Source organism: Schistocerca americana, chromosome 3 (assembly GCF_021461395.2).
Source record: "Schistocerca americana isolate TAMUIC-IGC-003095 chromosome 3, iqSchAmer2.1, whole genome shotgun sequence".
In the NCBI taxonomy this organism is placed as follows: Eukaryota; Metazoa; Arthropoda; class Insecta; order Orthoptera; family Acrididae; genus Schistocerca; species Schistocerca americana.
Genome location: NC_060121.1, coordinates 554,742,986 through 554,770,840, shown reverse-complemented (window position 1 = coordinate 554,770,840; position 27,855 = coordinate 554,742,986). Strand labels below are relative to the sequence as shown.

At 45.0% G+C, this 27,855-nt stretch overlaps 1 protein-coding gene across 1 annotated transcript in view; it reads left to right on the top strand.

Annotated features, from left to right (window-relative positions):
* Positions 1-3,911: 3,911 nt before the first annotated feature.
* Positions 3,912-27,855, top strand: part of LOC124605380 (fatty acid hydroxylase domain-containing protein 2) — a 210,669-nt gene continuing 186,725 nt past the window's right edge. Inside the window, exon 1 of the mRNA XM_047137020.1 lies at positions 3,912-4,096. The gene's annotated coding sequence lies outside the window, so the exon portion shown is untranslated. The remainder of the gene's footprint in view (positions 4,097-27,855) is intronic.

Here is a 27,855-nt window from a genome sequence, read left to right as displayed (position 1 = left end):
ATTTGCCGGCCGAAGCGGCTGTGCGGTTAAAGGCGCTGCAGTCTGGAACCGCAAGACCGCTACGGTCGCAGGTTCGAATCCTGCCTCGGGCATGGATGTTTGTGATGTCCTTAGGTTAGTTAGGTTTAACTAGTTCTAAGTTCTAGGGGACTAATGACCTCAGCAGTTGAGTCCCATAGTGCTCAGAGCCATTTTCCTAAGTGATTTGTGTTAATATTATGAATATTTCTACACATTTGATTCTATTGTAGACTTGTGTTTCGTGATATCCAAGCAGTAGAAAAAACCAGTCCACTCAAAATCTCATTTGCTATTTTTACATAATAGTATTTTGATTTAAGATGTTAGCAATTAATGCATCATTCTATTTGCAGATGCCAGAAAAATGTTGTGTTCCTGGTTGCAACAGCAACTACAAATCCAGCAATGAAGAGGGTTACATCTCATTGTTCAGATTCCCTACTGAAGAGGAAAACAGAAAACGATGGACAAGAAATATCCCCAGAAAGGACTCGACTCCATGAAATGGAAGTGTTGTTTGCATTAAACATTTTGAAGAAAGTGACGTATCAAGAGTGGAGATTTACAAGGATTCTGATGGGAACTGTCACGAGTTTCCTCGTGAAAGGCCAGCTTTTACCAGAAGCTGTGCCAAAAATATTCCCTGGGTTACCATCGTATTTAATTAAGGTGCAGCCTCCAAGACGGTGTTTGTCATTTATATAGGAAGGAATATCATAATACATTCCAAATAACAGACTGAAATAATTGCAAGTCTGCAAATAGTGTTAGTAGGCAACTCACAAAATTGTTTGCTGAACTTGTATATCCAAATCTCGGGTAAGAAGCGTCATAATATGAAGAACATGTGAGTTATTGAAAAGTTCATCGTTGCAAGGAAACGAGAATAAAATGCGTAATTCCGACGTAAAGTCGGCGTAATACTGCGGGAAATTAGCGTTTCTAGGTTACTGTCTTATTTATAGGGACCAAATCTACAAAAAAAAAAAAGTCATTGCGTATTTATATCTGACTCGTCTTCTCCATTCGACGAAATCTAAACTTTAGTCTCGGCCTAGCTGGTCACGCTAGTCGGCCTACTGACGTCACAGGCTACGTCGTTGTCAGCTTGACGACTCCGGCCTCTAATACAGGCGGCCGTGTTTTATAGGCCACAATCGAACGCTAACGAAATTCGATAGTAGTTAATATGGTATCGATATTGTGTGCAACGTCACGTTTGCAGGAAATCTTGTGCAACATTACCTGGACACACAAAAGCCCGAGAAAATATCGAAAGACAAAACCAAGGAATATTTATATAAAACAAAGAATAAACATGCGTCAGCGGTCATGTTGTGGAGCATAAACACTTAGCATCAATCACATTTGACATTACGGTGCACAATCACTTCAACTGTTTCGTTTAACATTCTCGTCGCACGCCAAGATTCGTTATGAAGGACATCATTCGCGTCTCCCAATTATGATAAAGCTGTTACCGATCGTCAATACAGCTTTCCAAAGCTTCGCGTCGAGGTGCCCCTGACTTGGTAACATCTGTTACATTTAGCTCTCGGTGGTTATTTCTCATAATTTATGTCTTTCCTCTTCCACGACTGTCAGCAAAGGTATATGCCCGTTGTTTGTAAACTTGTTGAGACATCGTATGGCGTCTACGATGTTCACTTTGCATTCTTCTGTATTCTTTGTGAGAATGGGCCATTTATATTTCTATTTACAGTCGTGCAGTTTATACTTGGTACATTTTGGTGTTTTTTTGTTGAGAACACTGAACTTGTTATTTACTGGCACAAATTAATTTAAAGGCCAATTGGAGGGTATGAGAGCCAGCCACGTTTCAAGCGTATGAAAGATTATTACACCCTTTGTCGGCATAAGATATCATTAGACCAGAATTAACGTCAAAGACGAATGTTGTAACGTATATGTTATGGCTCAAATGGCTCTGAGCACTATGGGACTTAACTTCTTAGGTCATCAGTCCCCTAGAACTTAGAATTACTTAAACCTAACTAACCTAAGGACATCACACACTTCCATGCCCGAGGCAGGATTCGAACCTGCGACCGCAGCAGTCACGCGGTTCCGGACTGTAGTGCCTAGAACCGCACGGCCACCGCGGCCGGCGTATATATTATACTTTTAACAAAATACAAAGGAAATATCCCACCGACAACGTGTTATTAAAACGATAAATTCACCCATAACAACTGGAGGGGCGAAAAGAAAATAATGGATGGTATTTATTAATTTGGGACAGGAAGACACGAGATACAGTAGCCCCTACTGTATGCCTAAAGGCGGCTTCACACGTAACTGCGTCCTTGGCAAGCACCCTTGCGCAGGTGTGCTGGTCAAACAAGCCTGAGGCGTGTGTAGCCGCCTTAAATCAACACTCTCGTACCACACATGTGTGTAGATGCGTGCTTGAGGTTATCATATCGTGAGAAAACGCAATATTACTACTAGTCTTTGGTGTTACAGTTTCTGTCATCATTATAGCCTGCTTTCTAACAAGGGAAACTATTTGTTTCTCAAAATTGCGAACTTCCGGTCTGGTCATTAACATTTCTGTTCTCCTTCTATAGTCTTGGCAATTGTCATACTTTACATTGGTCATAGAATATGAACCACGTGGTAAGAATGTATTACAGTCGCAAATGAATGTGATGAAAAGAGCAGGCCAGATGGCGGAGAGACCTCTCACAGTAATGAAAACAATCTGGTGTGAACTACCTGTATGTAACAACAAAGGAAATCAAGAATAAAAACTTCCAAATCGGAACGAAAGAGTCATAGCATGCGGTACTTGTGTAGGACAAATAGGAGGTATGTACGTCCGGAGGTCCTTCCCTACACCTCGCTGTTGCAATCGGACGTTACACCACGACACAGGCACAAATCTGAATACAGCGAACAGACACGTCAATAGCCGAACGGAAAATTCGCAATTTTGTGAAAATAAATGCAGATTTGAACACGGATCTCCCCTTTCGCAGTCCAACATTATCCCCATATACCCACGATGCCGTTGCTAATATTCGCTCGATGTTGAACATCTTGAGTTTGGACCGTTCAATGTTTAGATTTTGCTTCTTTTCTCACAGTTCGGTACACCTTCTTCCTGTTTTCGTGCTTGATCTGTGTTCGGTTTTGCACGGCTGTCCACTGGACCATCTTACCACTAAATCTGAGGGGGATCCGATAGAGAGTTTCTCTCGTAAGCAGAGGTGTAAGAGTGATATAAGTGATGTGTATATATCTGCTACTCACAGAGTAACTTAATGTGAGAATAAGTTTTTCGTTTCTTTAAACAGGCTTTACACAACATATCACGTTTCCTCTTTCATTTTTTTCGCATCACAGTGGCAAAGCCGGTCAAAACGAGAAAATCGTCGTCATCCGAGCTCCAAATATGCGAAGCACAAATTTATGCTTCAGCTGTGGAGAGACGAAAGGGATGCTTTCGTAAAGAGCTTCGTCATCCAGTTTCTCAATACTGTAGTTACATGTGTGACCACCTTTATTATAGATGAATGGAAGACCAGAATCGGAATGGCCAAAGGTGGATTTGAACTCAGTCTCCCGAACGCGGTTCCAGTCATTTTGAAACTGTAACACCTCGCTCGCTGCTCTTTTGCATTTGCATATCTTCCAAAAAATTAGGGAACATCATGAAAATTTATATTATACTGAATATGACTTAAGTTTTGCCACGCTTAGGGATCTTATCTTCAAATCGCTTTTCACATCTATGTCTTCGTTTAAACTCTTCCACAGACTTGCTTTAGGGTTCAACTGCAGACAGTGAACGGAAGAGTACTGGGAAGGAGCACAGAAAAATGCAAACTACATGTAGAACGCTTAATTTGCATTTCCCGCCCCCCAGGTGGTGACTGTCGGTTGTTTTGGAACTGCTGGTCGGCATTGCGTTTGACAGGTCGTATAGAGGCGGCATAGGTGTAAACTTGGAGTGGTTTCTCGTAACTGCCAATTTATTCCTACAATGTAAAGGAGTGGACTTATCGTACAACTTTTAGACAGCTACTTGAAGCACTACGAGAAAAGTCAGGTATGAACCCTACCGTTTGAAGTAAATTAAACTGGCTGTTTTGTTTGGTTTTCCGGTGCGTGTATAAAGTGCAACGCTTCATTGTGTTTTAAGTGGAGGTCTACCCTTTGATTGACGTTTAATGTACGCTATATGTCTTTAAAACAGGTAGCGCCAGTATGATACACAGTTAACACTTTTTAGATGCGTGATATAAATATTACGTCTAACAAATCAACAGTCTTTTTTTGCTAACTAGTTACCTGATGTGAATATTGTTTCGGTAGAGTACTGAGTCTAAAATCACCATCAAGGCTTCCCAATGAGTGTACTTAATTTTTTGTTCTCCTTCAGCGTACTTCCAACTTTAGATTTTCTATCTGTCAGTCATTAAATGTCATAGGACAAGTGATAAAAAGACTGCACATTATTCATCCCATTCTGAACCAAGGTCTGTTTTAGTGTAGAGAAATGATCAGTTTTTGTTGAAGTAATGTAATTATGGATATATTCCTTCTATTGTGTATGATATTTACAACTAGTTTCACTAGAGAAATGTATGCATTGATGCAGTAGTTAAAATAACTGACCTGTTAAACGGTTATAGAAAAAAGATGCTCAGAAGTGACCATTAGTACATATTATTCTTAATGCTGTTGTGCAATGAAGACTCTTTCTTTCTTTCTTTATGGTGGATACACTTACATACAAAATTAGCTGCTCCTAAATTAAAATAAACCAAGTGTGTTAACTTACTGATTTGCCTCTCTCCCAGAATTGCAGTAACACTAATTGTGAAAGTTTGTGAACTGAGCTGTTTGAGAAGGTTAGTTTAAGTTCTCTTTAATATGTACATGCAGAAATGTTTCAGATTCTGCCTTGTGTACTTCTGCAATTCCTTACATGCTTAAATTTAATCATTGGTGTTGTACTTTTTGGTATGCAGGATTGAATATACCTCTTTTTCTGAAAAGTGACTGAGAGACTATTAGGAGAAGACCATTCAATAATCCATCTAAACACATTACTTACAATTTCCTCTATTGTGGTGTATCAGTTGGGATTTGTTACAGTACTTGCCCACTGTAAAAAGAACTAATTTTGTGTTATTTGTATTAAATGGAATATCATTAACATATGATTGAGGATGTAGTATCAAACCTTGTGTAACTCCATTACTGATCTCTGCCACTCCCCCTCTTCCCTCACCCTAAAAGAAAATCCTCTATTTAAATTTGAAGAATTATGATATACAGTTTTCTGCATTCTTTTTGTAGTTTATCTATTAGTAATGTTATAAAATCTTTGTTTTGTAACAAAATGTTGCGGTTTACACTATCAGATGCCTTGGATAGGTCACAGAAAAAACAGGTCTGGTTTGTATTATTTAATCCTTGTAGAATGTGGCAACTGATTGAATAGATGTTGATATCACTCCCATAATCTTAAACAACTTCACATTTTGCTCTCTCTGGGAAAAAAAGGCCAACTCAATGATGCTTTATCTACTTCAGAGAGAATGGTTCTGTTTATATGATTTTATTGGAAATACCATCAACTTCATATGGGCTTCTTTTCTTAGATTAGGAAGTGGGTGTTAGTACCATATAAAATCTTAGCATTCTCAAAATACTGCTTTGGTTTTTCTACTAAACTCTGTCACCTTACTGTCTTTACTACATTTAACAAACAATCATTACAAATACCTTCTATCTTTGACTTATTATCAATAACCCTTTCATTAAAGTTAATAAGAAATGGTACATTATTTTGTGATTTCTTACACTGTCTGCCATTTTAAGACATTCATATGGATTTTGTCTATTATCCAGGTTTTTAATTTTAGACATAAAGTGCATACTTGTAGACTTTTTAATAACTTATCTTAATAACATAATAACTTCAAAAAAGCATACCACTTGATTGAGAGACAAACTTTATTTATGGTCACATCTCCCACCACCACCACTTTTCTGAACTATAGACAGGAGTTATCGTTACAATACATTCTCCACTCCAAAAATTGTCCCAGCTTCAAGCTACGGAAACCTATTGCCTCCACACCCTCCACCCAACAATTTCCAACCCCTGTCCTATCATCTCCTCCCAACTTGCATCCCCTCACCCTCATTGTGCACTGCTGTCTGTCAATTTACCTAATGATGTTTTCTCCTTATCTGCTCTTCTCCTTTCCTCGCCCATTTTCCCTTCGCTCCTTCACCCATAGCCTCCTGACATTGAACCAGGCAACCTCGTCTGACACTTACAGGCTTCCGTCAGGCATCACTGTTTCCTCTTCCCCCACCCATACAGTGCTATTTCCCCCCACCCCCCACCCCCCCCCACCCCCCCACCCAGTTGTTGCTACCATTCATTTCAGTTTGTCTGCCCTGCGCTGACAGAGATAGTGGTCATGTGTGTATCAGATATGGTTGCTTGTTTGAATGCAAGTGATTTTTTTTCTTTTCTAATGAAGGCTTTGGCCAAAAGCTTGATGTGTAGCAGTCTTTCCCTTGTGCCTGTCTGCCACTTAGTGTATCACCTTTATGGTGAGTAGCAGTCTATCCTTTCCATAATCTTCGATGTCTCAAATTGGATTTTCCATTATATTTTCAGTAAAATAAAGAAGCAGTAGTGTAATATCTCAGCCTGAGCTTGCAAGTTTCAGCACAGGACAGGACAGTGTAGAGGAACTAAGGCTTGATTAAAAGAACAGTTGGCCATGCACTTGATAGATATGTGTCCAGTAGGTGTAAAATAAAACATAAGCCTATAGATACAGAGATGTTTAATGAATGTGTCTGGCTGTCAAGAGACCAGTGTTTGAAGCTTGTAGTGATTACCATTGTAGCATAGTGTGAAATGATCTCTCACAGAACCCAAAGAAATTCTGTTGTACGTAAAGGCTGTTAGTGGCACCAAAGTTAGTGTCCAGTCACCCATGAATGAGACAGAAACTGATAGTGAGGGCATTAAATCACAAGCTCCAGGAACCATACAATTTTTTATTTTTTTTTATTTATTTATTTTTTACTAGTTTTATGCAGCCCTCAACAAATTTCTGCAGCCTGCAACATATTCATCTCCTGTGCCAACCTCTTCACTTCATAGTAGATTTGCTGCATGTATTCCAATCTCTGTCTTGCTCTGCAGTGTTTACACTCTACAGCTCTCTCCAGTACTGTGGAAGTTATTCCGTGATGTGTTAACAGAAGTCCTACCATCCTGTCCCTTCTTCTTGTCAGTGTTTTCCATAGATTTCTTTCACCACCGACTCTGTGGATAACCACCTCTTTCCTTACCTTATCAGCCCACCTAATTTTCTATATTCTTCTGTAGCACCGCATCTTAGATGCTTCAGTCCTCTTCTGTTCCTGTTTTCCCACTGTCCATGTTTCACTACCATACAGTGCTGTGCTCCAAATGCCAAACTTACATTCTCAGAAATTATTTCCTAAACTTAAGGCCTGTGTTTGTTACTAGCAAGACTTATCTTGGCCTGGAATTCCCCTATTGCCAATGTTAATCTACTTTTTATGTTGTTCTTGCTCCTTGTGTCATGGGTTATTTTGCTGCCTGGGTAGCAGAATTCCTTAACATCATCTACATCATGGTCACCAATCCTGATGGTAAATGTCTTGCTGTTCTCTTTTCTACCACTTCGCTTCACTATTGTCTGTCTTTGATACTGTTAATCCATATTCTGTACTCATTAGATTGTTCCTCAGAGCCTGTGATCGTTCTTCACTTTTACTCAGGCTAACAATGCCATCAACAAATCTTATCATTGATATCCTTTCATCTTGAATATTAATTCCAATCTTGAACCTTTCTTTTATTCCCATCAGTGCAACTCCGATGTATAGATTGAACAGTAGAAACGAAAGACTGTGTCCCTGTCTTATGCCCTATTTAATCCGACCACTTCATTCTTGGTCTTCCACTCTTATCATTCCTTCTAGGTTCTTGTACATATCATATATTATTCGTGTTTCTCTTTAGCTTACCCCTTTTTTTTCTCAGAATTTTGAACATCGTGCACCATTTGACTTTGTCGGACACTTTCTCCAGGTCAACAAATCTTATGCATGTGTCCTGATTTTTCTCTAGTCTGACTTGCATTATCAGCAACAACATCAATACTGCCCCTCTGGTGCCTTTACCTTTCCTAAAGCCAAACTGATCATCATGTAATAGATCTTCAGTTGCCTTTTCCATTCTTCAATATAATAGAGGGAAACATTCCATGCGGGAAAAATATATTTAAAAACAAAGATGATGTGACTTACCATACGAAAGCGCTGGCAGGTCGATAGAAACACAAACAGACACATACATACACACAAAATTCAAGCTTTCGCAACAAACTGTTGCCTCATCAGGAAAGAGGGAAGGAGAGGGAATGACGAACCTAAGGTAAGTCTTTCCACTCCCAGGATTGGAATGAATCCTTACCCTCTCCCTTAAAACCCACTTCCTTTCGTCTTTCCCTCTCCTTCCCTCTTTTCTGATGAGGCAACAGTTTGTTGCAAAAGCTTGAATTTTGTGTGTATGTATGTGTCTGTTTGTGTTTCTACCGACCTGCCAGCGCTTTCGTATGGTAAGTCACATAATCTTTTCTATCTTCCGCGTATTATTCTTCTCAGCGACTTGGATGCGTGAACTGTTAAACTCATTGTGCAATAATTCTTGCACTTGTCAGTTCTTATGATCTTTGGAGCCATGTGGATGATGTCTTTTGAAAAGTCTGATGGTATATTGTTAGTCTCATAGATTCTACACACCAATATGAATAGCTGTTTTGTGGCCACTTCCCCCCAATGATTTTAGAAATTCTGATGGAATATTATTAATCTCTCCTGCCTTATTTTGTCTTAAGTCCTCCAAAGTCTCTCTTCCCTGTCGACTCATGATTCTTCTTCTTTCACGCCATCAGACAAGTCCTCGCCCTCGTAGATGCCTCCATTGTACTCTTTCCACCTGTACACATTTTCCTCTACATTTAACAGGAGAATTCCCATTGTGCTCTTAATGTTACCACCCTGGCTTTTAATTTCACTGAAGGTTGTTTTGAAATTTCTGTATGTTGTGAGTCATTTCCTCTGACAATCATTTCTTTTTAGATTTCTTCACTTTTTTTGCACAGCACATTGATACTGACACTTCCGTTCTGGCTTTTGAGGGGTATATCCTCCCAGAAAAAGGTTGTTGTGTACCACTGCAACTTGAAGCCCTATATCCCACCTTGGTCACATGTTTCCACGATGTGTCACAAATCCTATTTGTGGTGACCCTCCTCTCCATGTGAGGAGTTCTTGCATCCCACCACTCAAGTGCATGAAGTGTTCTGGCTCACACTCTCCAAGTTCACTGGACTGCCCACCTACAAAAAGGAAAGGAAGACTCAGGAATTCATCTGTCCTACACAGAGGCTCAACAGAAATTCAACTATCTCCACCCAGTATCTTTAATGTATACCTTTGCTCCTGTTGTGTCCTTTCCTTTCCCTTGTTCCTACAGAGCTCCATCCTGTCCCCTGCACCTTTCCTTCTCTCGGACAGTTCCCATTCCCTCCCATCATGGAACTGCTCCTTTCTCTTGGTCAGAGAAGAAACCGTCTTCTGTGGCACCCTGTTGTGATGGGGCTCCCTCTAGTTATCCCCTCCCTGGCGTCTCCAGGACAAGAAGTCTCTACTTGGAGCTGGATGGGAGACCCACACTCTGTAGACCTCAAGGCCATTCTTTCTCTCTCAGATTTGGATATTGCTGTGACTTGCTGTCTTCGTGAACACAGCTCCTCTTGCATTCTAAAGGAGAAGAAGAAGGTGTGCAAGTTATGAGACGAGGTTCCTCAGACACACCAGGGGGTGTTGTCCCCTTCCTCTCAGTCAGGGTCCAATCTCGCATCCGTGTACTTCACTCCATCCTTACCAGTGACTGACACTGACTTGGCACAGTGATTGATTCTGGCCCATTCGACATCCAGGCAGGCTCTTGTGCCACTTTCCTCCAGTGGAACTGTAATTGTTACTGTTGTTGCCTTCTGGAATTGCACCATCTTCTTTACTCTGTAGCTTGTTTTGTATTGCAGGTCTTATTTCGTGAGTACTCATCTGCTGACTCTTTGTGGTTCCTTCTGCCAGAATCGGATCAGCCCTTTACAAGTCTTTGATAATGTCTGTACATTGGTCTGCACAGACATTGTTAGTTCCTGGGTTCCTCTTCAAACTGCACTGGAAGCAGTGGCCATTCGGATCCACTTAGACTCTGCAGTAACCATATATGATCTTTATCTCCCCCCTGACTGGCTTCCTATGCTCCCTGCTCTTCTTGCCCTCCTTCAACAGCTTCCTCCTCCCTTCCTTTTCTTTGGGGTGTTTTAAACCCATAAACCTCTGTGGGGTGATACTGTGACCACTGAATGGAGCAGTATTGTTGAAGACCTGCTGGCGCAGCTTGATCTCTGTCCTAGAGCTCTGACACACTTTACTGTAGCATACGGCATTTTCTTGCCCTTTGAACTCTCCATTTGTAGTCCTGGATTTGTCACCTCTGTTCAGCGGGGAGCTCATGACAATGTGTGTGACAGTGATCATTTTCCAATTGTCTTATCTTTTATTCAGCATAACTCATCTGGACATCTTTGCAGGTAGGCTTTTACTAATGTGGATTGGAATGCCTTTTCCGTGGCTGTCAACCCATCCGTTCCACCACACAATGGCACTGATGACTCCGTTTGACTGACATCATCGTTTCGGCAGCTGCTTCAGTGATTCCCTCTTCCTCAGAGTCTTCCCGACCGAAGACTATCCTTTGGTGAACCCCGAAATTGCTGCAGCTTGGAAAGACCATCAACATGCCCTCCAATGCTACAAATGTCATCCATCTCTTGACCACCTACTGGCCTTCAAACAGCTTCATGCCCATGCCCAGTATCTAATTAAACACCATAACTGGATTTGTTGGGTACAATATGTCACTGCCATAGGGCCACATACTCCCCCTTCATTTGTAGGGGCAAAGGTCAGGCACATTTTTAGCCACTGTCCTCCTCCAGGTGCTCCAGGAATTTCCCTGAATGGTGTTTTCTTCACTAGTTGGTTGGTTGTTTCGGGGAAGGAGACCAGACAGCGAGGTCATCAGTCTCATCGGATTTGGGAAGGACGGGAAGGAAGTCGGCCATGCCCTTTGAAAGGAACCATCCCGGCATTTGCCTGGAGCGATTTAGGGAAATCACGGAAAACCTAAATCAGGATGGCCGGACGCGGGATTGAACCGTCGTCCTCCCGAATGCGAGTCCAGTGTCGAACCACTACGCCACCTCGCTCGGTCTTCACTAGTCTGGACTTAATTGCTGAGCATTTTGCTCAGCATTTTGGCCAATCCTCAGCATTGGTTCACTATCTGCGTGCATTCCATCTTCTCAAACACCACCTGGAATGACTCCCTTTGTCGTTCATTCGCAGCATCTGGAGCCTTATAACACCCTATGTAGTGAGTGAGAATTCGCCAGTGCCCTTGCTTTCTGCCCTGACATGGCTTGTGGGCCGGACCAGGTGCACAACCAAATGATTAAACACTTATCGCTGGCTAGCCAACGTCATATACTTGCCTTGTTTAACTGTCTCTGGGGTAAGGGGGAATCTCTTCCTAATGGCGAGAAAGTGTCGTTATTCCAGTTCTGAAATTGGTAAATGCTTCTTTAAATGTATAGCTATTGTCCGATCATTTTAACGAATGCCGTCTGCAAGTTACTTGAACATTTGGTGAGTCAAAGGCTATTTTGGATCCTTGAATCCCAGAACCCTTTGGCTTCAATGCAGGATGGTTTTTTCTGAAGCCGCTCTACTGCGATTATTTAGTCCTCTTGGAGTCTGCAAGCCGAACGGCTTTTTCTCGGTGTCTTCACCTGGTTGCAGTCTTCTTTGATATACGTAAAGCTTGTGGTACCACATGGCACCACCACATCCTTGCTGCCTTAGATTAAAGTGGCCTTCATGCCCTGCTCCTGATTTTTATCCAGAACTTTTCTTCACGTTGCACTTTTCAGGAACAGTTGCCACTTCCCGTAGAATGTCCCATATGCAGGAGAATGAGATATTACAGGGCTCTGTTTCGAGTGTCCCTCTCTTCTTAGTGGCTATCAATGGTCTGGTGGCAGCTGTGGGACCTACGGTGTCCACCTCTTGGTAATGGTGATGGCTTTCACATTTATTTTTGTTTGTCCACCATGGTCATTGCTTGAACACAGACAGCAGGGAGTGTTTCACAGTGCTTAATCGTGATCTCTCACTCATGGCTTCCAATGTTTGGCTGCCAAGACCTGTGTTATGTATTTTGTCAATGCTGTACAGTGCATCCTCATCTGGGTCTGTATCTTGATGGCCAACCTTTCATTGCAGTGGACTCTCATAGTTTTTTGGGACTTGTCTTTGATGCCCAGTTGACATGGTTTCCTGATCTTCATCAACTAAAGCAGGCATGTTAGTTGCTCCTCAGTGTTCATTGATGTGTTAGCAACACCAACTGAGGCGAGGACCACTCTACTCTACCACATTTCTAAAAAGCATAGTTCCAGTCCCATGTAGATTACAGGAGTCTTGCATACAGCTCGGAGCTCAGTGACACCTTTTACATTACAGACGCTGGACCTGGACCTGATACACCATTGTGGGGTATCGCTGGCAACTGGCGCATTTTGGACTAGTCCCTTGATTACCCTCCTAGTGAAGGCAAGGATCCCACTGTCCCCCCAGGGGGCTCACTGTTTTTTTGTGGGTATGTGTGTGGCGTGCACAGCTCCCATAGCTATTGCAGCCTTTATTCTTTTCCGGGCTGCTGTACCTTCCCCTTCTTTCTCCTTCCCTGTCCTTGTTCCTTTCCCTTTGCCCCTTCCTTTTCCTCTCATGGTGTTCTTATGTTGGCCTGGCTATCCTCATGACTTTTCTTCCTGTCGTGGTTTTATTTGGTTGCTTTCCCTCCTCCTTTTTGGCTTTTCTTCTTTGGTCCCTCTTAAGGGTTTGACCTCTATCAGTAAGTTTGTAATCTGTAGTGTGAGCCAGATGGGGAAGAACTCCCTCTCTAGCATCTTTGGTGTGGGTTCCTCTCTTCCTCTTCCTTGTCATTTTCCCCCATTCCCCTCCCTACCCACCATAGCTCTTTTGCATCCTTGCTAGATTACCAACTTGGTAGCCAGTCCGTGTGTTATGTACTTACCTGGCTGAGCCCCGTGACTGGCCACTCTTCTGCGACTGCATCTCTTCCTCGGCATAGTTCTGTCTCCATTCCTATTTCTTCGCGCTGCTACCCTCTGTGACTACGTTCTGGGAGAAGGGCCAGGATTGCCGTCTTCAGCGAACCCTTTCCACAGTTCCAGGTCTATACCAGGACTGAAAGGGGAACTTTTGCCGCCACCAAACCCCTTTTCTTTGTGGAACATATTGAGGACCTATTGACCGTTTAGAAGACACTCCCATGACTGTCGATCCTCACAAGTCACTTATTATGACACAGGGTGTAATTTTCCATGGGGACCTTCTCTTCCAGTGTGATGATGACCTTATGGCTAATCTGGAACAACATGGCATTCATTTCACCCAGAATGTGCAGAGGGGCCCTAAGGACCATCATTTAGACACTGGCACTTTCATCCTGCCTGAGGTGGTCTTTCCTCCGAAAATAAGTCTCAGAATCATAGTAACAAGGCATTAGTGGGCCATAAAACTTTCATTGTTGTGTCCACCTGCTTCACTTGGTGGTGACGTGCTTGCCTCATGTGCAGCGGGCCCGGGTTCGATCCCGGCTGGGTTGTAGGTTTTCTCCCCTTGTGGACTGGGTGTTGTATTGTCATTATCATCACCAGTGCTCAAGTCACCCAATGTGGCGTCGACTGACATAAGACTTGCACTTGGCGGCCGAACTTCCCCGAACAGGACCTCCTGTCCAACAATGCCATGCACTCATTTCCATTTTTTCATTGTCATGAAGTGATCAGGGAGAACCTTTGAGAAGATCTCCACTTTCTATATTCACAAGGCATTGGAAGGTATTGCTGGGTCTCTAAAAAGTTTCAAATGACTTTGTAATGGAAAACTTATAGTCGAAACTGCTAATTCAAACAAAATGTCTAAGCTTCTGGGATGTAAGGCCTTAGATGACTACCCAGTTGAGGCTGAGTTGCATAACATCCTTAACTTTAGTAAGGGCGTGTTTACCTGCTCCGATATAATGGAGGTGGACCCCGCAGAATTACGTGAAGAATGGAAAAATATGGGTGTCACTGAAGTGCAGAACTATGTGAGGAGAGTCAATGGCAGATTGGAAAAATCGGCAACATTTATTCTAACATTTAGTATTCCAGAATTACCTGAGTATATCCTTACAGTCTATGTGTGTCTTAAGGTTGGCCCATTTGTTCCTAACCCGTTGCGGTGCTACAAATCTCAAAGATTTGGCCAGACTGCAGTGGGATGTAATGGGAAGGCTATGTGTGACAATTGTGGGCCTAGCTCATGAATCAGGCAATTCTTGTACACTTCCTCCGAAATGTGTAAACTGCTCTGGGGATCACCCAGTGTGGAGCCGAAAGGAACATTCAGGAGTTGAAAGTAGAGAGACACATACCCTATGGCAAAGATAAAAAAGCTTTCAAAGCTATGCAACCACTGGATTTTGCTGCTTTTTCTTTGCATCAGTCCTTAAGATGCCAATCGCTAAACTCGGACCACAGATTAAAGTATGAGCACATGCACTTGTCGATGTACCTGTGGGTAAAATGCTCCACTTGAAACTGAAGTCGTTTGGAAGCCGCCAGCAATAGGCTTACGACCTAAGCCACCAATTCATTACCCAACATCAGAACCCAACTAAGCCATCCCAGCAACCACCTCCTCCTGTCAGTAAAGAAAAAATCCTTCGAAAAATAGCTATAAGTCAAAGAAAGCAGTATTTAAACCTTCGGATTGGTGCGCTCTCTTCTTTTCTGATGGGGACTATACTCTTGAGGATTTGGACGTCCAGTCACAGATACAAGATAGCAAGGAACCAGATAACGTTCCCCCTGACCCACTTGTTAAATCACTGCCTCCAAAGGAGAAAGTCAAGAGCAACCATCACTAACAAATGGCTTCCACAGGGACTTCTGTGTTGGAGAGGAATTAGAATGGATATTGCTCCCATTTGGAAGAACTGCAGTTACTAGTCCTGGAGAAACTATTGTGCATCTACTTACAAGAAACGCTTCTTAAAGTCACCGACATGCCTGCATTATGGGGCTACCATGCATACAGGAAAAACAATACTACTGGAGACAGGGCTAAAGGTGGAGTGGCTGTTTTCATTGATGACAGATGCCTCTCCTGTGAAATTTCTTGCACCATTTAAAATCACACTGTGTTCGTTGTACCTTCCCCCTAATAATGCTTTGGATGCAGACGCATTGGCAGAACTCTTTTGGGCACTCCCATACCCATTCCTCGTTGTGTGGGACTTCAGTGCTCACAATGTGCTGTGGGGCTTGGCTACCACTTACTCCAGTAGTCGGATGATCGAGCGACTCATCCATTCTCAGCATATCTGCCTTCTGAACGGGATCAGATGACACACTTTTCCACAACTTCAGGATCTTTTTCAGCCATTGATCTTTGTTTTTGTTCCCCAGCTACTGCGGACTCAGTTCAATGGGAAGTGACTCTAGATTTAAATTCTAGTGACCACTTCCCAGTATGGCTCTGTCTGCCAACTAGGACAGTGAGTGACAGGAGACCACACAGATGGATGACACAAAGGGCAAATTGGATACAGTTCAGTCAACAGGCTATTTTTGAACAAAAGGATTGTGCACAGGAGGCGGTGGCCTATATCACTTGTGAGATCCAACGGGCTGACACAGAGTCCATCCCCAGGTCTAATAACCACCTTTGACGAAGGCCTGTACCTTGGTGGAATGACAACTGTCGATTGGCAATCAGGGCCAGACAAACAGTTCTGTGGAACTTCAAACGCTGTCCAACTACAGACAATCTTAATGCCTTCACATCTGCGAGAGCGCATGCTAGGCGAGTATTAAAAGAATGGGAGAGGGCTTCCTGGAGGGAATTCACTACTTTCATTAATCAGTCCACTTCCACTGCACAAGTTTGGGAAGCTGTAAGACGGGATTTCAGGTAAGGGTAGTACACGTCTGTTTATGGCCTTGTCAATTAATGGGGTCTTGGTGGACACCAGATCATGCTGGGATCATGTAGTGTGTTCACACCAGAGCTGCTAGCTATTAACAGGGCCCTCCATTTTGTTACTCAGGCCTCCCTCCCCAGTGTTTTAATATGTACCAACTCAATGAGCAGCCTACAAGCAATCAACCAACGTTACTCTCATCATCCTTTTGTCTCTGCTATCCATGACCTTCTCTCTGCCCTCGGTTGTACCACTTGCTCAGTTGTCTTTCCCTGGGTCCCAAGTCAGGTGAGTATCCCAGGGAATGAACTGGCTGACTGTTTGGCTGGAGAAGTCGATACTTAACCTACATTCTCTTTCATGATTCCAGCTGCAGATATGCAGATCTATGTCAAATCTCTCTTTGCTCAAAAGTGGAATGACATCAGATGCGCCACTGCTCTCAGTAATAAAACTCTGCACAATCAAGGAGATTACTGCTGTTTGGTGCTCTTTCTTCCATTCCTCTCAGGAGGAGTCCACTGTCTTATGTTGTCTACACATTGGTCATATGAGGCTCACCCATTGTTTCCTCCTGCGCAACGAACCACCCTCACAATGTGATTGTGGAGCCAGTCCGACAGTATCCCATGTATTGGTGGAATGTCCCCTTCTGTTGGCCCTTTGAACGAAGTATAGTCCTCCAGATTCTTTAATTTTAATATTAGCAGACGATACACGGATGATTGAACTGGTCCCAAGTTTTCTCTGTGAAAGCAGTTTTTATTTCTTGATATAAAGTTTTGCTTTACTCCTGGAGCGGGAGTAGGGTGGTTGTGGTTGGGACCTCTCCATGTTTTCTCAGCCTGGGACCAAACCCCCATGGAAAGACCACTCTTTTTTTCCAGTTTTTGGATTTGGTTTACCCTTACATGCATTCCACTGTGTGTGTTTAACTCCCTCATTTTATAATTTGACTCCCCTGACTGGATCCACCCACTTTTAGCAGACCCTCTCTCTCCTGTGACTAACTTCAGAATTGCAGGACTGATGACCATGGTGTTTGGTCCCGTAACCCCTCACAATTAATCAGACAATTATGAGTACCACCATTGCGTGTTCTGCACCAACAACAGTTGATGGCTTACCTGTTATGCGTCAGTTGATACCTGGAGCACCTGAACTACCATCTCCACTTTCCAAATACAGAAATCCACCTCCTGCAATGGCAACCTAGTTCTGCGATTACAATCGCCATCCGCATCTGGTCCCTTTTTTCTGAACTCCAGCTTTCCTCTAACAATTTCTCTCCAGGCCTGCTCATGTACATTTCCTTGGTGCATTCCCTGTCCTCAGCTCTGTCTTATCACATGGTCCAAAAGATTCAGCTGCACCTGAGGGCCTTTGCTGCCAATTCTTCTCCATTCTTGGCATGTTTCAGGGTTCAGAACTAGTTTATTCTGATGACTTGATGGTTGCCAGTCATTCTGACTTTGTTTACGTCCAAGCAGGATGTAATGAAATCTGGTCCTAGCTGGATGGCTACAGTGTTGGAACTGGTAGCCATCTCTTGTACTCTTGAGCATATCCGTCCCTGCACCAGTGAGTCTTTCCTCATCTGTAGTGACTCCTTGAGAAGTTTATAAGAGCTTGACTGGTGTTGGACATCTCTTGGTTATGGCTATCTAGGATTTCCTTTTCGCCCTCAAACAATGTGGCACTCGGTGATCTTTGTCTGGACTCTTGATCACATTGGGATTCTGGGGAATGAACTTGCTGATGGGCTGGCCAAATTGGCAAGCCACCTCTTAAGACTGGTATTATGCCACCAAATTCTAAGGATCTGGAATACGGAATGGCATACTCTGACTTTGCCGAATGAAGCATGGTAGATAAAGGGACAACAAACTTGTGGAGATCCTCCATGCGGGCCTCTCGCAAGGACGCCATCATCCTTTGCTGGCTCCGCATCAGCCGTACTTGTCAGACTCAAGGTCATCTCCTTCGTCGCATTGATACATCCCACTTTCGTTGTGGTGCTCATTTGACAGTGGTCCACATTTTGCTGGACTGTCCTAACTTCACCGCCCTATGGTGAACTCTTCATCTTCCTGATTTGTGACCCTGGTGTTAGGAGACAATGCCTCTATGGCTTTAAGGTTATTCATGAAGGGTTTTTTTCTCTAATGGAGTTCCCCTCTGCCTTGTTGGCCCATTTAGAGATTGGCAGGACAATCCGTTGCCTCCTCTGCCCTGACCAGGCAATGGCTATCGGAGCTTGGTGGTCTGCCCCCCAACCTCACCCTATCCATTCTTTTGCTCTTCTTCCTATTCTCCCGTGTTCTGTCTGAATTTGTGTTCTCTCTCGTGCTTCTCTCACTTTGTCCATGTTTCTAGGCTTTATTATTTATTGTTGGGTGGAGTGCCTCTGGTGTGTGTGTGTGTGTGTGTGTGTGTGTGTAGCTGTCATTTCTCTTCAACTGAACTATTAATTACTACAGTATCTTTAGCTTTGGAGAACCTTCAAGCATAAGCATATCCCTTCATTCCTTAGTATTCCATATCCCATTTATTTGCACATCGATTCTTCATATCTAGTTGCTTGAACTTCAGCCTACTCTTCATCATTACTAAATTGTGATCTGTGCCCATATCTGCACCTGGGTATGCATTCCAAGCCAATATGTTTTTGGAACCCCCACCTGACCATGATGTAATCTAACTGAAACCTTTCCATACCTCCAGAAAACCCTCATCCTAAGCTGATAATTCTCTTTATTTTCATTCCTTGACTCTTGAATTTTATCCATATTTTATTTGACATTAATATTAGATTGCCTGTTATTATGAAATACTGAACTCCCACCAAGGTTTTCCCTGTCAAAATTGTCATTTTGTCTACAATCATGAAAATGTAAATTCCTGTTCGTGTTTTCTCCTTTGCAATCATTATTTTGTTTACCGTCACAAAAAGTGAGCCCCCAAGGGCTAAGCATTCATTTCCTGGGTACAGGTTTGGTGAACCCGGGGTTCCTGAGCTGGGGACTGGTAAGCACCGCCAGTCCCCTGCAACCATAAGCTCTGGGCATACTTCAGCGACCACTGTGCGGCGTGGCAGTGGAACATTGTGGGTCTCAGGATATGGGGATCTTGGCTTGACCACCCGGATCGGGAGGATGGAATAAACTTCTATAAAAAAAAAACCTCAATCTCAAGGTGTGCTGCGCACTGATGAGATGCGTGGCTGTGGAGGTGGAACAGTCATTAGTGGGCAACCTCTGGGGAACCTGCTGCACCTCAGTTGCATAAGGCTTACCTAGGCATGCGGGGCTCTGTCTAGGTGGACTACTAGTTCCCTAGCTGCTCGTGGGACCGAGATGGAACCCTTGAACTTTTATTATTCTCCTCCCAGCAGAAAGGGTGGGCCGCTGGTAGGTTCCAACACCCATTCCAACAAGAGGGCTCATGTAGCCAGTCCTCCTGAATCAGTTAGCAGTAACAGAACGCACGCTGCTTTGCAGAATGTGTTTCTTATAGTTAAAAGAAAAGAGGGGAGTTTTGATAAAGTTTCACCATTTTATATACAGAAAGGCTTAGAAGGCATTGCTGGCACCTTAAAATCTGTTAAGTGCTTGCGAAATGGGACCTTGTTGGTTGAAACATCTAGCTTCCAACAAGTCAAGAACCTTCAGAAGGCACAATTCCTTGGGGAGTTTGCGATAGAGACTGAATTTCACACCACCTTGAACTACAGCAAACGTGTTGTGACTTGCAGGGATCTCATTGACATTCCCCAAGATGAACTGAAAGCTGAATGGTCCCAGGAAGGCATTGTCGATGTGCAACACATTATGAAAAGAGTGGATGGTACTCTCGCGAAGTCAGACTCACTTATTCTTACTTTTAACAGCACCAAACTACCGGAGCATGTGAAGGCGGGTTTCCTACGTCTCCATGTACAGCCTTATTACCCAAATTCAATGCAGTGTTTTAAATGCCAGCACTTTGGGCGCACTACTCTCAGCTTTAGAGGGGAAGCCACTTGCAGGAAATGCGGTAAAGCCACCCATGAGGGAATTAGTTGCTCCTCTCCCCCCAAGTGTGTCAACTGCTCTGGGGATCACCCTGTGTGGAGCAGGTACTGCAGAGTTTTCCTTGAGGAATGGCAGATCCAGGAACTTAAAACTACAAAATGCATCCCGTATGGTGAAGTGAAGAAGATATACAAGTCCATGCAGCCGCCCATGTTCGCTGCCTCCTATTCTTCCATTCTGAAACAGCCAGTCCTGAAAAATGATGCTGTTACACAAACGGAGGTTGCTACTGTCTGCACTAGCACCTGTGTTTGTCAATACACATGTGCTGCTGCAGTTCCTGTGAAGCCTGCTCCCCACCCTCCAGACTTCAGAAAAGGCTGTGGTGACTGACATCATGGACCTTCCTGCCCCTCCAAGGTCAAGTCGTGCACTGCCCAGTGCTGCTACACCCTCTACCGCTTCTGAGGTGTGGCTCCAAAGCCACTGCTACGGTCGCAGGTTCGAATCCTGCCTCGGGCATGGATGTGTGTAATGTCCTTAGGTTAGTTAGGTTTAAGTAGTTCTAAGTTCTAGGGGACTGATGACCTCAGAAGTTAAGTCCCATAGTGCTCAGAACCATTTGAACCATTTTTTTCCAAAGCTACCTCAGACCAAAAAATCAAAGCCAAAGGCAAAGACTTGCCCGCTCAAGGAGACTGAAGGTACACAGTCTGATGATATTGATGTCATTCTCTCTGATGTCTCTCTCGACTCCTCTTCAGAGGCGATGGGGGTTGATGTCAGACTGGGGCAATCATCTCGCCCCAAAACTGAGCCTCCACCTGTTGTGGGCTCCCCTCCGTGGCAGAAAGTCAGTATGAAGGTACTTCCACCCTGATAGATGTCTCCCATTATACAGGGGAACATGAATGGATTCCGGACACGTGTGGAGGAACTGAAACTCCTAGCACAGTAATGCCCCCTGTGCTTGTGTTTACAGGAAACACATTTAAAAACATCTGATGCTCCTATACTAAGGGGCTACACGCTATATCGCAAGGATGACCTGACTGCAGAAAGGGCCAAAGGCAGGGTCGCCGTGTTTGTCAATAATGGCCACCACTCCTCTGCTCTCCCCCTGGATACTGACTTGCAAGCAGTTGCAGTTGAAATTTATTCGCGTTGAAGGCTTACAGTTTGCTGCTTTTATTTACCTCCTCTGGATGCAGTGGATTTAGAGGCTCTCACAGATCTTATTGAACAACTCCCCCGACCATTTCTCTCCTCCTGAGCCACTTTAATGCCCATTATGTCCTTTGGGGCTCACCTATTTGCGCTTGGGGTCGAGTTTTGGAGAGCCTCCTGATATCTCAAGTGTTGTGTGTCCTCAACACTGGTACTCAGTCATTTCTCTGCTGCTATTGAGTCACTCTCAGCCACTGACCTATCTTTCTGCTGTCCAACCCTCACCAACTCTGTTCACTGGGAGGTCATTGACGACCTTCATTCCAGCGACCACTTCCCTGTCCGCATTCATCTCCTGGATGATGTGTTGCTGGAACAGAAGCCGCCAACAATGATGATTGGCAGGGCTAACTGGCCACTGTTCAGTCGGTTGGCTGTCTGTGAACGCCGTAACAGTGTCCAGGAATGGGTGGATCACGTCACACTTGTGATCCATCATGCTGCTGACCTGTCCATACCAGAGTCTTTCAGCCCTCTTAAGTGGCGACCTGTACCTTGGTGGACAGAAGAGTGCCATTCAGCCATCCGGGACAGGCGTGCGGTTCTTCGATGATTTAAATTCCGCCCAACAACAGTCAATCTTCGGCCTTTCGAATCGCGAGAGCCAGGGCATGCCGTGTCATTAAAGAGAGCAAAAAAACGGTCATGGCAGGAGTTCCTGGATTTCATCAACCATTCCACTTGTTCCACAAAAGTATGGGAAGCCATCTGGAGGATTTCCGGTACACGCAGCCGTGTACCGATAGCAGCAGTGCTGAAACAGAGGTGCCTCCAAACAGTGCCCAGAGACATTGCACAGATGCTGGCTGAGCATTTTGCACAAACTACTGCCAATGCAAGCCAGGATTCCGTGTTTTGTCACTACCATGCAACTGTAGAGGGGGAAAAGTTGGACTTAAGGTCCAACTCCCTTTTCTCTATGTGGGAGCTCAAATCAGCACTGGCTGAGACTGCTGACACTGCACCCGGTCAGGACCACATCCGATATTGCATGCTTCACCATTTGCCAGAGGGATCCCAGGAGATCCTCCTCGACTGTTTTAATCTAACAGGTAACTTCACCAACTCGTGGAGGGAAGCAGTTCTGATCCTTCTGCTCAAACCAGGAAAGGACTGCATGTGTTTAAGTAGTTATCGGAGCATCGCCCTAATGAGCTGTATAGGAAAGACCCTGGAATGGATGGTTAACCATCATCTGGTCTGGCTTTTGGAGACCAGGCAACTTATTAGCTGCTCTCAGTGTGTATTCTGAAAATTTCGGTCCACGGTCGACAACCTGACCCTCCTTGAGGCTGCTATTCAGCATGCTTTCCTCAGTCAGCATCACTGTACTGGCATATTCTTTGATATCAGTAAGGCATATGATACTACTTGGAGATGCTGTATTCTTGCACAACTGCATCATTGGGGCTTACAAGGCCAGCTCCCTGTTTTCATTCGGTCTTTCCTGTCTCAGTGGTTTTTTTGAACTCGTGTTGGTAACGCACTATCTGATCGATTTGAGCAGGAGAATGGTGTCCCGGGCAGTGTTTTAAGTGTTACCCTCTTTGCCATAGCCATCAACAGTATAACGTCTGCTGTGAGGAGCCCAGTACAGTGCTCCTTATTTGTGGACGACTTTGCTGTTTTCTGTTCTTCCTCCAGTTTTGCAACAGTGAGCCGTCAGTTGCAACTAACAGTGCGGCGGTTAGAGGAGTGGGCTGCAAAGATGGGTTTTCAGTTTTCTGCCGATAAGTGTGTTTGTGTTCATTTTAATCGTTCTCATCATCTTTCTAATTTGCCTGCCTTGCATATGAGGGACTCTATCCTACATTTTAGAGACACTCTACATCTACATCCATACTCCGCAAGCCATCTGACAGTGTGTGGCGGAGGGTACCTTGAGTACCTCTATCGGTTCTCCCTTCTATTCCAGTCTCGTATTGTTCGTGGAAAGAAGGATTGTCAGTATGCTTCTGTGTGGGCTCTAATCTCTCTGATTTTATCCTCATGGTCTCTTCACGAGATATACGTAGGAGGGAGCAATATATTGCTTGAATCTTTGGTGGAGGTATGTTCTCGAAACTTTAACAAAAGCCCGTACTGAGCTACTGAGCATCTCTCCTGCAGTGTGTTCCACTGGAGTTTATCTATCATCTCCATAACGCTTTCGCGTTTACTAAATGATCCTGTAACGAAGCGCACTGCTCTCCGTTGGATCTTCTCTATCTCTTCTATCAACCCTATCTGGTACGGATCCCACACTGCTGAGCAGTATTCAAGCAGTGGGCGAACAAGCGTACTGTAACCTACTTCTTTTGTTTTCGGATTGCATTTCCTTAGGATTCTTCCAATGAATCTCAGTTTGGCGTCTGCTTTACCAATGATCAACTTTATTTGATCATTCCATTTTAAATCACTCCTAATGCATACTCCCAGATAATTTATGGAATTAACTGCTTCCAGTTGCTGACCTGCTATTTTGTAGCTAAATGATAAGGGATCTATCTTTCTATGTATTCACAGCACATTACACTTGTCTACATTGAGATTCAATTGCCATTCCCTGCACCATGCATCAATTCGCTGCAGATCCTCCTGCATTTCAGCACAATTTTCCATTGTTACAACCTCTCGATACACCACAGCATCATCTGCAAAACACCTCAGTGAACTTCCGATGTCACTCACAAGGTCATTTAGGTATATTGTGAATAGCAACGGTCCTATGACATTGTGTGGTTTCTGGGCCTAATTTTTGACTCCAGGTTGTCATGGCTGCCACACCTACGAGACTTGAAAGCCAGACCCCTGAAGGCACTGAACATCCTCAAGTGCCTCAGCCACAGGTCAGAGGGACTGGACAGGGTGTGTTTTCTCCAGTTTTATTAGGCTTTTGTGCGTTTGTGGCTGGACTATGGGTGCACGGTGTATGGGTCAGCAAGGCAGTCTTATTTGCGGATCCTCGACACTGTCCACCATGCGGGGATTCGACTGGCCATGGGTGCTTATTGGACCAGTCCCATATCCAGCCTCTGTGCTGTGGCCAGGTAACTGCCACTTACCATCCAGCGGCAGCTCCTACTGGTGCACCAGGCTTGTAAGTTCCGTGCAGCTCCAACCTCGCCTGCTCACCATATTGTTGCTCATCTGCCTCTGGACCGTCTTTTTTTCCCACCATCCCTAGGCTACGATGCCATTTGGGATCCATGTGCAATGTGTGCTGGAGTCCATCGGTGTGGAGTCTGTACGACCCCAAATCCAGGGTTTTAACCGCCTGCCACCCTGGTTACTGAAGAGGCCCAGAGTGATTTTAGATTTGGTTTGGTACAGGAGAGATAGCACTCCTGCTTCCGTTTTTAATGCGGTCTTTTCTGCCGTTTTATCTGAGCACCATGACGATGTAGCTGTTATTATGGATGAGTCTAAGTAGGATGACTGTTGATTGTTCTGTCGTCTTCCTGGATCGTGCCCTCAAGGTCAGACTGCCTCCCGAATTTACTATCTTTGACCCCCCCCCCCCCCTCCCCCAGGGGGTCCACAACTTTTTTGTGGATATGTGTGTGGCAAGCACGGGGCCCCGAGCTATTGCAACCTTCCTTCTTTCCAGGGCTGCATTTCCTTCCCTTTCCCCTCCTTTCCTCTCCTTGCTCCTTCCCCCTTGCCCTCTCCTCTCCCTCTCTTGGTGTCCTTGGTTATGTTGACCCCCGCTATCCTCCTGGTTATGTTGGTTTTGCAATTTAGCTTTGTTGCATAATCACCTCCCTTTGGCACTCCCTGGTCCCCCTCTGGGGTTTGACCTCCACTATTAAATTTCTCTTCCGTAGTGTGAGCCATTTGGGGAAGAGCACCTTACCTAGTGTCTCCGACGTGTGCCCTCCTAGTTCATTCCACCTTTTCTTTCACGTCGTTGTCTGATGCTAGGGTGCATAGCCAGCACGGTAGCCATCCCATGCGGTGGGGTCGCTATGTACCCTTTTGGTTGAGCCCTCTGAACGCACAGGGATCACACTTCTGATGCCTGAGCTGTGACCTCCTCATGCAAGCCTTGAAGTGGTTGCTAATCATCAAGGAGCATCGGAACTCTCGGCAATGGCCGCCGTGCCAGACGGCCCTGGCTGTGGCTGGGTGGCGCCCATGAGGAGAGCCCCTGATCGGAGTGGGTGGTATCAGGGTGGACGCTATGCAAATGAAATGCATACGGGTCCAGAACTCTGGCCGTTCTTCTGCGTGGAACTGATTCTTCTAGTGCTGCTTCTCCTGTCCCTTCGGCCTTCCCTTCCATGGCTACCCCCTGGGAAGAGGGTCAGGCCCGTCGGCTAGGGGCAAAGCCTTTCCCCCGCTATCTGGTTTCCACCAGGACTGATGGGGATACTTTCACAAATACCAAACCTTTATTCTTTGTGGAACACATTGAAGACAAGTTTGGCGAAGTGGACTCCCCGAGCAAGATGCGGTCGGGTTCGTTGCCGATCAAAACTGCTTCAGCTGCTATGTCCATTACCCCCCACCAGTCTCTAAATATGGTTCAAGGTGTGATTTTTCACAGGGACCTCATCCTTCAAACTGATGAGGAACTTCGGGACAATCTCAGACGGCGAGGTGCTCACTTTGTTCGGCATGTTCAGAAAGATCCAAAGGACAATTGCATTGATACTGGTGCCTTTATCCTGGCCTTTGAAGGGGATACCCTCCCTGAGAAAGTAAAGCTTATGGTTTATCGATGTGATGTGAAGCCGTACATCCCACCTCCTATGCAGTGTTTTAAGTGCTTGCGTTTTGGACACGTCTTCCCGCTGTTCACAGGCCCCTCTCTGTGGTGACTGCGGACGTCCACTCCATGAGGGGAGTCCCTGTGTTCCCCCTCCTGTGTGTGTTAATTCTCATGGCAATCATTCTCCATGTTCACCAGATTGCCCAGTATATAAGAAGGAAAAGAAGATACAGGAGTATAAGCCCCTTGATCGTTTAACCTACACAGAGGCTCGTAAGAAGTATACACGTCTTCACCCTGTGTCCATGACGTCTAGTTATGCTTTAGTTACATCTTAACCCCTTCCTCCCCCTTCCTTACCCCAGTCCCGGACCCCTCTCCTCCCCTCCTCCCCTGTGGCTCCCACACCTTCTCCTCCGGGTGCTGCTCCCCCTCCCCAGCTGGAGAAGTGTCCCACTCCCTCGGCGTCTGCCGGTCAAGGGCGCCCCTCCCAGGATGCCCCTTCCCGGCGCCTTCCAGGCCAAAGGTTTGCTGCCACGTGACGACCACGAGAACCGGGGTCTGTCTGCCCACAGGTCGCCGATCTCTTTCTGTTTCCGATCTTGCTGCAGCTGGCTCCTTTATGCCACACAGCCCTCCTCGATCTCAACCTGAAAAAAAGAAGAAACATAAGCCCCGGAATAAAGAGCCTCTGGCGTCACCAGAGGTCCCATCACCGGCTTCACAACCAGATTCTGACCTATCGTTCATGCATGTCACCCCCCCCCCCCCCCCCCCCCGCCCCCCCCTTGTCGGTGACAAGTGGTGACCCGGCGGTATGACTGGCTTTAGCCTGTTCAGCCCCCATTTAAATCATCGTTCTGTGGTTATCCAATGGAATTGTAATGGATACTACCGTTACCTTCTGGAATTGAAATCCCTTATTTCGTCTTTCTCTGCAGCTTGTGTGGTTCTCCAGGAATCTCATTTTACTGATGCTCACTCACAGACTCTCCGTGGGTTCCGTGTTTTCTGTCGAAATCGGGTCGGACCCCTGTGGGCCTCTGGTGGCATTTGTACGTTGGTCTGTACAGACATTGCTAGCATGTGGATTCCTCTTCAAACTACATTGGAAGCGGTTGCTGTTAGGGTCCACCTGGATTCTGAGGTCACGGTTTGCAATCTTTATCTCCCCTCTGACAGGACTCTTACATCTGCTGCCTTAACTGCCCTTCTTCAGCAACTGCCTCCTCCCTTCCTCCTCCTTGGGGATTTTAATGTTCATCATCCCTTGTGGGGCAGTGCATTTCCATCTAGACGAGGTCTTCTCTTAGATCAGTTTATTACAGACCACGACTTGTGCCTTCTTAATGATGGCTCCCCTACTCATTTCAGTGCTGGTCATGGTACCTTTTCTGACATTGATCTTTCTCTTTCTTCTCCCTCTCTCCTCCCTTAATTACACTGGTCGCCACACGATCACCTTTGTGGTAGTGACCATTTTTTGTTGATTCTCTCTCTTCCTTCCTGATCCCTGGTGGACAGGTTACCTCGTTGGTCTTTCCAACGCGCCGATTGGCCTCTATACACTGCACAGGTCGTGTTTTCTCCCTCTTTGTTGGGATGTATTGATGACGTCCTACGTGACGTGTCTGACGCGATTGTTCGTGCTGCTAGCCTTGCTGTACTGCGCT